This window comes from Buceros rhinoceros, unplaced genomic scaffold, assembly GCF_000710305.1.
Source record: "Buceros rhinoceros silvestris isolate BGI_N320 unplaced genomic scaffold, ASM71030v1 scaffold16547, whole genome shotgun sequence".
Lineage (NCBI taxonomy): Eukaryota > Metazoa > Chordata > Aves > Bucerotiformes > Bucerotidae > Buceros > Buceros rhinoceros.
In genome coordinates, this window is record NW_010420571.1 from 5709 (window position 1) to 15840 (window position 10132).

The 10132-nt window shown below is 37.1% G+C and overlaps 1 long non-coding RNA gene across 1 annotated transcript in view; it reads left to right on the forward strand.

The window, feature by feature from the left end:
* Positions 1–9953, forward strand: part of LOC104496272 — an 11728-nt gene extending 1775 nt beyond the window's left edge. The window contains exons 2-3 of the long non-coding RNA XR_727815.1: positions 6894–7033; positions 9863–9953. This is a non-coding gene — a long non-coding RNA (uncharacterized LOC104496272). The remainder of the gene's footprint in view (positions 1–6893; positions 7034–9862) is intronic.
* The last annotated feature ends 179 nt before the right edge of the window (positions 9954–10132 follow it).

The window sequence follows — 10132 nt, forward strand, 5'->3', positions numbered from 1 at the left end:
GTCAGTCATAAATGAGAAAGAAAAACAAATTAGTCTATCCATATGCAAACCCTGTGATACTGTTCCTGTGGTGTATTAAGCAAACACAAAATGGGTGGCCATGATTTGGTTAAATATTCATGGTTAAGTGAATTTTGACCCTTTACAAGGAAGAATTAGAAGACTTAGGCTTCTCCTAGTTATTGGTAAGTAGACAGAAAATTGAACAAATAAGTTAAGAACAATTAATGAGAGCAACAAATGATTCTTAGAGTGAAACAACTGTGTATTTCCTACTGTAGCAATTTACTCAATGCTGGGTGAAAAAAACAGATGCAGACAAAAAACAAAGGCCTATTTTGTTATACGCAACATTTGTGTATATTTCTAACTGCACACATAGAGCCCTACCTATGTGTAGAGTTGATAGAAAAGTATAGAGCTGAGATTGCCTTCGACATCCTGTAAGAAATCATTGGTTTAAGTTCCTTGAAATTTTCCAAATTATTCAGATTGAAATTTTCAGACTCTCTGTCTGCCTCAGCCTGAATTCTTGGGAATGTTTCCCATTTCAGATTTCTCATTGTTTTGTGCTTGAACAGCACAATCATTTTGAGATGTTGTAGTGTTCCTGGGATTGATGTTCTCCTATGATTGGAATATGGGACCTGAACCCAGCTGATAAGCCTGTTTTCAAGAACATGGAGCATACTTAGCAGAATAATTTCAGTTTGGCTAAATTGTAGTTAAATTTTCATTCAAAAATTTGTAATACTCAGTAGAGATTTGACAGAACTCAGAGTAGAGACAGGAAGATAGAGCAAAATGTCTTTCTTGACTTGTGTTTACTCAGTAGATTAGGTCAGTACATCTCAGCATTATAAAGCTATTTTGCAAATGATAGCATGTCAGTGTCATAAAGTTGTTGTGAAAGTATGGATATTTTTGCTAATAATAAAAATGAAGATGCTGTCAACCTGGAAAACTGAAGATCATGATTCCATTTGATACTAAAATCCAAGTAAGAGGGCATATGCTTTTAAGTCAAACAGTTGAAGTTTTATTTTTTAAGTTAAATATTTAAAGAGTCTGTGGTATGAAGGAAGACCAGGTTGGTGATCCCTTGCTTCTCCCTTCTAAGCAAGATGTGGAAAGCTTTGGTGTTTGTTCCTGGAATACGTAAAGTCATCTACCAAAACCAGGAAAAGCCACACTTGACATTCCTGATGTTTCTACTACAGAAATTAAGGAGGAAAAGAGGCAGAATCCCCATGAACAAACATTTTCGTCAGGTGTCTAATAGTTTTGGCTTTGAACTTTAAAACATCAATAGTCACACAGTATCAAAGAAACCTGATTTTCTTTTTTTGACTTTATTGAAATTATCTCTGTTCAATTTGAATGAAATTGATGGGTGATGCTGAAGTGACCAGATCACTAGTCAGTTTAGAATATCTAGTCTGCATCTTCTAACTGTAAATTTAAAAGCACCAAAAGTAAGGCATAACATGATTTAAAATTTGCCTTTTGCAAGTCACCTTCAGAGGTGGCAAAAAACAGAAAAAAAAAAACAAAAACCCTTGCAGTAACTTACAATGAGCAGAATGGAACTTCAGCTACCCAGAGTAATCAGCATCAAGTTGAACACCGAAAGCCCTGAACCATTTAAAACGGTTAGGAGAGCATTGCTTACTTTCCCTAAACAGCTTTATCTTGGCTCTCCAAGAACCATCATTTTTTCCTGCCCATTCTCAAACACCATTTTAGGAATGCTGGTTGTGGTGGTGATGATGGATCCAGCATCTGGGAACCTGACTGTGCGCAGGCAGAGCTCTTTGTCTCTGTATGGAAGTAGTGTCAGTGCCTGCTGTTAGGCAGACAGTATTGTCCTGCGGGCTCTGTCAGGCTGCCAACTGCACCACCCTCCTCAAACTCATAATAGTATCTTGAGCAATGTATGAAGTAATCTTACTTATCCTGGCTTGCAGAATGTCTCACCATTAGCCTAAGAAACTGGATTCCTTACACTGACTGTATTTTCCTTTTTAGGTGTGCATCTCTATAGAGAAAATATATATAGGAAATCATCTAGCTTTTTCTTATGGTTTTAAATGTCTCTATAGTGTATTTAAAATCATGTTTTAAAAGTTGTCGATTTGACAGCTCTAGTTGCCTGTTGGCAAAGAGCATTACCGCTCCAGCATTAGCCTGCTCTGCTTCCCAAATTACAGAAATGTTATTAAACATAGTACTACTGAACTATGACTTAAACTTCCTATTACAGGAAACCATAAAGTTGCAGAACATGAAAAGATCAAAAGCTAGGGTGAAAAAAACCGTAATTATCCAAGAAGCTTATCCTCACCCAAGGAAACATTTTTATTCGTCTTTTCTCAGCCTCCACTGAAGTATCTTCTGTTCTTACCACGGTATACAAATGTTCCATGAACTGACAACACTGGAGGCAGAAAAAGGGCACTGTGCAATCTTGGACCAACCCGCAGACATTTTTCTGTATGAAAATACAAAATTAATGTAATGTGTTGGCCATGGAAGTGAAAATGTAACAGCAAGGCTTACATTTCATATGTAACTGTCTATATGAGGTGCCTGATGTAGGAGTTCCAGCATAAAATGCTCAAAAATTTCTCTCATTTTAATTATAGTACTCTCTTCTTAGAAGTACACTAGGTTGGAGAATACAGATTAGAAAGCAAACACTAAGCGACATGCTAATGACTAAGTGTCCCTTTTTCATAACAGCTTAAATGTGATAAATGAAATGCTGATAATTATTCCCATACAATATTATATTTGTTAAATGTAGTAAGAGAATAATGTTGTCATCGTGATTGCTGTAGCACTGCAGTTGGCCCCTTTTGTGTTTTCCCTTTCTCTGCATTTTACACATTGTCTTTCTTCACCTGCAGAAGGGCATGTGGTAGAGGAGAATATAATAAATAATATAAGAAAGAATATAATAAATAATACAAGAATATAAGAAATGGTGGTGATGAGGTTATAGAAGAACCCTTGGCTTCTTATCAGACGCTTGGGTTCAAGCAGTGTGTAAAGAAGTAAAAGTGAAGGCAAAATTAAAGATAACGTATTCAGAACTGAACTTTCTGCACACAGGAAATGAATGGGTTTTCATGTAAATGTTACCCTGCCAGTAAAATAGCTATAAGCATTGCTAATGTATAAGCAAGCTAGGTGAAATTACCTATCTACAAAATTATGGTATAAAAAAAATCTTGGCTTTTTTTGCTCACAAAACCAAGGCCATAAATGAAAAATACTGAGACTGACTTAATAGTTACCAGTTTTAACCAGGAAGATTTAACTTCATAGCACTGTCCAAAACATTGCTTAGAACAAAGATGTGAATGAAAAGAGGTCTACACAAACACAGCTGCACTACTTGCTCCTCATGTTTCATTTTACATATTTTTCAGTTAGAATTCACTTGTCTAGAAGTCTGTCATTAGCAGAAAAAAAAATGTTTTACCTCAAAAGGTCCAACAGAATTACAGCATGTAGCTTCTGTGACAAGAGCTTAGGGCAGCTCACGTCTCCACCTTCCCCCTGACCCAGCCTGATGTATTTGGAATAGGAACTTCTAACTTTATCTCCTTAATTTCATATATTGAATATGAAATTCCAGTCTTACTGTGGTCCATGCTGTTGATTTCAAGGAGCAAGGATTCCACTGCAGCTGTTACCTTCCTTGAATCCGTATTGTTTGTAGTTATGGGGCTTTGTTACAGATACGCATGAAAAAACATTGAATGAAGGGAAGACATTGTTGCATGGCTACGGGTATCATAAATATAGCTAAGACAATGCTTATCAAATTCTGCTTTCAGTAGCATTGATTGAAAGTGTAAAATCTCACTCCTAATGTCCATTATTTGAAATCTACACAACAACACTTTGAAGAAATAATATACAGACACTGTGCAAATAATAGATTTGCAAACAATAAACAAACACTGTGCAAAAATGAAGTACTGCAATTCTACATGATTAAAATGGCAATAAAAGGCACATACTTACTGACATATATGGTATATAAAGAAAAAAGCAGACTCAAGAAATTAACGATACTGTTGGAAATTGAATGAAGTTCTGAATATATTTGCTGTTAAAGCACATAGAAATTCATATGTGAAATAAAAAAGTAATCATCTGTCTGCTGTAGTGGAAACATTCCTTATATTTGTATTTTGACAATATAGTAACACTTTTATGAAAGTATATAAGTTGTAGCAAACCACCTGGGTGGAATTTCATTAAATTTACTCTTAGATATTAGTCCAAAATAAATATTAAGCATTTACATAAAGTATATTTAATACTCTGTGAACACAGGTTTTGAACAGCTCTCGACTTGTGCAGCTTTTTTATCCGTAAGCTATATAGTAGGTATTTCATTTATGATAGAAGAACATGATCATTTGTCCAACAAGGACATATTTGTACATCTGTGCACTCCCTTTCAGGAGCAGCACAGAGCTAGAATTCATCTAACTCCTGGACTTACTTCCAGTAAATGAAAGGGTTGAGTAACCAACACGCTGGCTAGACTTCCCTCCCTTCCTGTTCCCTGAGAGCCAGGTCTTTGCCCAGTCCACCCTTCCTTCCTGTCTTAAAAGTGCAATGACAGAAAGACTAAAAAATAAGCTATATTGACCTTTTATTCCTACTAAAGACACACACTGTATATTCAGCAGAGAAAGTATGGCTTGAGGAGATTTAACAGGAATCACTTTGACTTTTTGCGGTGAGTGAAATTTTCTTGCTGAGATTCAGAGAACAGCATTGATAAATATGTCAGTGAATGTGCAGGAAGACCTGATTTCTTGTAGGCCCTGTTGCCATAGGACAAGGGGTAGTGGTTTTAGATTAAAAGAGGGTGGATTTAGATAAGGAAGACATTTTTTACAGTGAAGGTGGTGAAACATTGGAACAGGTTGCCCAGAGAAGCAGAAGCCCTATCCCCGGTCAGGTTGCATGGGGCTCTGAGCAACCTGATTTAGTTGAAGGTGTCCATGGTCATTGCAGGGGGACTGGACTAGATGACCTTTGAAGGTCCCTTCCAACCCAAAGCATTCTGTGATTCTGTGATTCTAATTCTGTGCTAGTCTTCCCCAGCAAACCCTTTTCACTGCATCTCATAGTTAACACCTGGTGTTATGCCAGCTCCAGAAAAACTTTGGAAAACAGTAGAGAAGTGATTGAAATGTCTAAGCATCCTGACTTTGCACCAACACTTGGTGGTTCGTGTCTTCTAAATATTTATCTGAAGTCTTACACCTGAAGGCTTTGGTATAATAGAGCCTGGGCTACTGTAGTAATTCTTCATGCGAGGCCTCCTCTCACTGCTGTAAGCAGTGCTGTCATGCCATCTTCCACAGCAACTTGTTTCATATTTTGGTTAGTAAAATATATTGGAAACACTGGATTGAAAGCTTTGCTAAAATAGTGCTTTCATAGATACTTTCATTTTTACAGGAGCAGTTGTTATAACTTTTTAATGCTCCGTGTTTAGTTTTAGTCCATAATGCCTGAGCAATAATACTTTATCCTCAAAGTGCCTCATTAACTTTAGGCCACAACATCACTGTGAATTAGTTAAGTTCTGATGCTTAAAAACTGCAAAAGAGATCAAAGTTACTGATCTAATTTAACTGTCATCCACAGAAGTTCTCATTTAAGGCTTTAGTAATGCTTGGAAATTATATGTAAGGTGCTAGATCTCTCAGTTTTGCTTTTGTCTTAGTCACAGAGTTCACACAAGTTTCGTCTTACATGAGGCATTAAACTCTACTGTTGTTCCACAAGCACTGAAACATGTGAGTTTAGATTTAAGCAGATGGTTAAACCTGACAGAGTTAATTACATAATCAGTGTATTTGATATGAAGTACATACTTCAGCACTTCACTTCTGTTACTCAGCACTTCACGGGATCAAGCCCTGCATGATCTTGAGGGGGTCACAAATTTCCAGGTCAGTAATTTATTCCTATTTTAAATGGTTGTTTTCTATTTTCTGAGAATGAACACAAATGCTGTAGCTGTGAACATTCAGTTACAATGCATATATAATCCTCTTGTATAACAATGGGGTTTTATTTTCACTGTAGCTTTGATATTTCCATGTTTTGCAGCTTTATGGTTTCCTGTAATAGGAAGTTTAATAAGTCATAGTTGAATAGTAACATGTTCAGTAACATTTCTGTCATTGGTGACAGTTTATACTGAGTGAGCAGTAATCTCCTTTTCCAGTATATCACTAGAGCTGTTTGATTAGAAACTTTCAAGGAATTATTTTAAACTACGTTTTACTTGTTTGTGCACACAAAGGCCCAAGAAACTAAATAATTTCCTATATATAAAAGAAAAGTCTGTTACCAGACGTGTGAGCCTAATAGTAAAATGGATGCATTTTCATTTTCAGTGGGTTATTGCAGAGCTTCTGGAGTTCTCAATATATTCTGAGTTTCAGAAGAGGCATCCAGCAGTCAGATACAATCCATGAAAACAGCACCTCTGATTCATCACGTTTTCTTTCCTTATAATATGCTCAAACTCAAATCAACATTGCATAACAAATAAAAATAAACCCATTGAACAGTTAGATTGTTTTCTGCTGTGTTGTAAGATGTAATACACAATTTTAATGCATTTTAGTATCATCAGTGGAAAGACACTATCGACATACAGCCCGTGACTGTATTTCAGCTTATGTTTCAACAGGAAATGCAGAATATTAAGTCACCGTTTGTACCATGGATCTCAAAAATGAGATGAAAACAAGAAAGAACGTCTCACCATTGAATTAATACTTTTTTTTAAAGAAGGAGAAACTTGACACTGGTTGATACATTTATTTGTTGTATTTTCCCCATAGGTAATAAGCTCAATGAGCTCACTTTCAGAATATTGTCTACCCTCTATTCTGCGCACTTTGTTTGACTGGTACAAAAGACAAAATGGCATAGAAGATGAGTCTCATGAGTACAGACCAAGAACAAGCACTAAATCCAAGAGGTATGAATTTGAATATGCATACATACATTATTGACAGATTTTAAGGTAAAACGTATTCCATTTTGCCCATCAGCTTTTATGAGGTTACAGTTGCTTAAGATTATTGTCATCTTTTTCTGCTTATTCCTGGAATTCTTCTCTCATCTTCTAAATAGATGGAGTAATTGTGTCCTTAAAATTATGCTCCTGACAGTTCAAACACTGTTTCTTACTGCTGGTTTGGATGCTCTAATGTAATTTAAATAGTGGTTTGTATAAACTGTGTCTACCTTCTTTACTCATGCGAGCAGGCAATAATTCTGTGGCACTTGGAAGGGGTTTTTTTATGGCTAAGCAGTGTTCTGCTTAATCATAGAAATTTCACACACACCTATCCTCCATCCAGAAAATTGTGAATCTGTCAAAGAGCTTTAGCAACATTGATTTAGCTCCTGAAACAAACAAGCAAACAGAAATAAAGACCCCCAAACAAATGTATTGATCTCTTAACGTTATCTGTAGTTCCTCACTAATAACGCAACAGATTGGTCTTGGTTTATATTGAGGTCTGACGGTTTGGTACAGGTATATTCTTCAAAATTACAGTTTGTCTGAATAGGTTGGTACTACATTTACACACTTTAATGAAGCAGCGGGAGAATGAACACTGGCAGACCTGGTTCCTTTGAAATTCTCATGGTTTAGACCCAGCTGGCAACCAAGCACCACTCAGCCATCTCTCTCTCTCTCCAGCAGGAGAAAATACAACAAACAGCTTAAGTGTCGAGACAAAGGACAAGGAGGGCACTCTCATCGATTACGGTCATGGGCAAAAGACAGATTCAACTTGGGGAAACAAAATCAGTTTAATTTAAATAACAAAATCACTACTAAATCACCAATCCAATCAGAATAGGACAGTGAGAAAAAAACAAACAGGATCTTAAATATATCTTCCCCCCTACCCCTCACTTCTTTCTCGGGCCCAGCTTTGCTACCTGCTTCCCCCTCACAAGGCACAGGGGAGCAGAGGATGGGGTCATGGTCAGTCCCAGTCTGCTCCATGTTGCTTCTGCCGCTCTTTCCTCTTCAAAGGTAAACACTTCTCACCGTCCTCTCCTGTGGCAAGGTGATGTCCCTTCCATGGGAGTGAGTCCTCCGTGAACTCCTCCAGCTAGCGTGGGGGTCTTCTGTGGGCTGTTGTTCTCCCAGCAATGAACTGCCCCAACATGGGTCTCCCTCAGAGTCATGGCCTTCTTTGGACTTGATCTCCTGCTCCCCTGTGGGCTTCTCCACAGGCTGTAAACAGACCTTCTCTCCACTGGTGATCTCTGAGGACTACAAGGGCTCAGCCTGCCATCTCCCACCAGCTGAAGGGAGATGGCTGCTCCAGAGTTTTCCCTGACCCCTCCCTCACTACCCCAGGAATGGTTACATGCTTGTCTCTCCCTCTGTCCTACCCGCCCTCTAAAACAAAAGAGAGCTCCCAAAACAAGACCCCTTGCTAAACAGATTTCCTCTTTTAAATATGTTTATTCACAGAGGCACTGATTGGCTTGGGCTTGGCCAGACTTGGAGCCAGGTCTTTGCAAAGCTTCTTACAGGGGCCACACCAGCAGCCCCTGCCCTGCTACTGAAACGCCAGCAGACACAAACCCAGCACAGAAATACATAGGCAATTCTTCACGTTAGACTTACATTATAATCCAGTAACTACTGAAGGCAATAGTTGCTGGAATAAAGGGGTAGGAGCTTGGTTTAGGTATCAAGGTAGACATGAACCTGAGTCAAAATGTTCCAGACTCTTATGTCAGTGGAAGTAGGCAATATGAAGACTCATCAATTAGGTGTCTGCTTTTGGATGAGATGAATCCTTGCCTTCAAGTGCCTTTTCCTCTTCGCTTGTTACAGGACCACCAGCTCGTAAATAGATGTCTTCAGGAACTCCACCCATAATCTTGTTTGAAAGTCAGCTTAGCAGTGAACCAATGCCACTCAGTCCATTGATTGATAGTGTTACAGAAAGAACCTATACCCAATTTTTTTCCAGTTGATGTGAGACCAAGAATACCGAAACACAAGTAATTTACTTCATCACTGATGAAATAGAACATTTAAATGCATATTTTATTATAAGCACATAAGTACAATTGAAATCATTAAATCTCTTAGTGTTCATAAGAATTTTGCTGAATTTATGCAAACAAAAATCTCACTGAAATCAGTAGTATCTGCTTCAAATGGACTGCAGAACCATCCTTTTAATGTTTAATTTTACATAAATTATTGTATATTTCATGTTATCTTTTCAGTACACTTTGAAACTGTGATCTAAATGGGTATTTTTTTATTTATATTGCAAGTTACCCATTGGTACTTTTAAGGCATTTTTCAAAATCAGTAATGAGTCTAAATATGAATTTGATAATACAAAATAATTTATTACATTTGCCTCCAAATGTAGTTGAGAACTGTCTAAACCGTGTTACCAGAAAGGAGGCTGAAATTAAATCCATTTGTTAGAATTACAGAATCCAAAAGTTTCCTTGGATTTGGGTTTTTGTGGTTTTTTATTTCCTGAAAAAGTTTTTTGCTGATCTGGAAAAAAGAAGGAGGAAATGGAGAGTGACGTTTAAACATTTGAAAGAAGGTGAAAGTAACGAGTTAGATTTGGACTATTTATCTCAGATTTTTAAAGTGTATCAGTGCTTTACTTTCTGAAATGCTGGACAGCAGTTTAAAAAGTAGGACACAATTGCCTGTTATCTTTATTTGTGTAACTGAAGAAGGCATATAATATGAATTATGACACATCTCCTAAATATTGTGTTTCCTGGTTTGATTTTGCAGTGATGAACAGCAGAGGGACTATTTAATGGAAAGAAGAGATCTGGCTATTGATTTTATTTTTTCTTTAGTATTAATAGAAGTTTTGAAACAGGTATGGAGCTCTTACATTAACCATTAACTAATAAATGATGGAAACTACCAATACAAATGAATTTTAGGGTTCTTTTTTATTTCAACCTTTAAGAATCTAAGAAAAACATGAGATGTATACTGTACTCTTTTTTTTTTTTTTTTTTACTTTCTTGCCCCTGTACAATACCACGGGTTCTT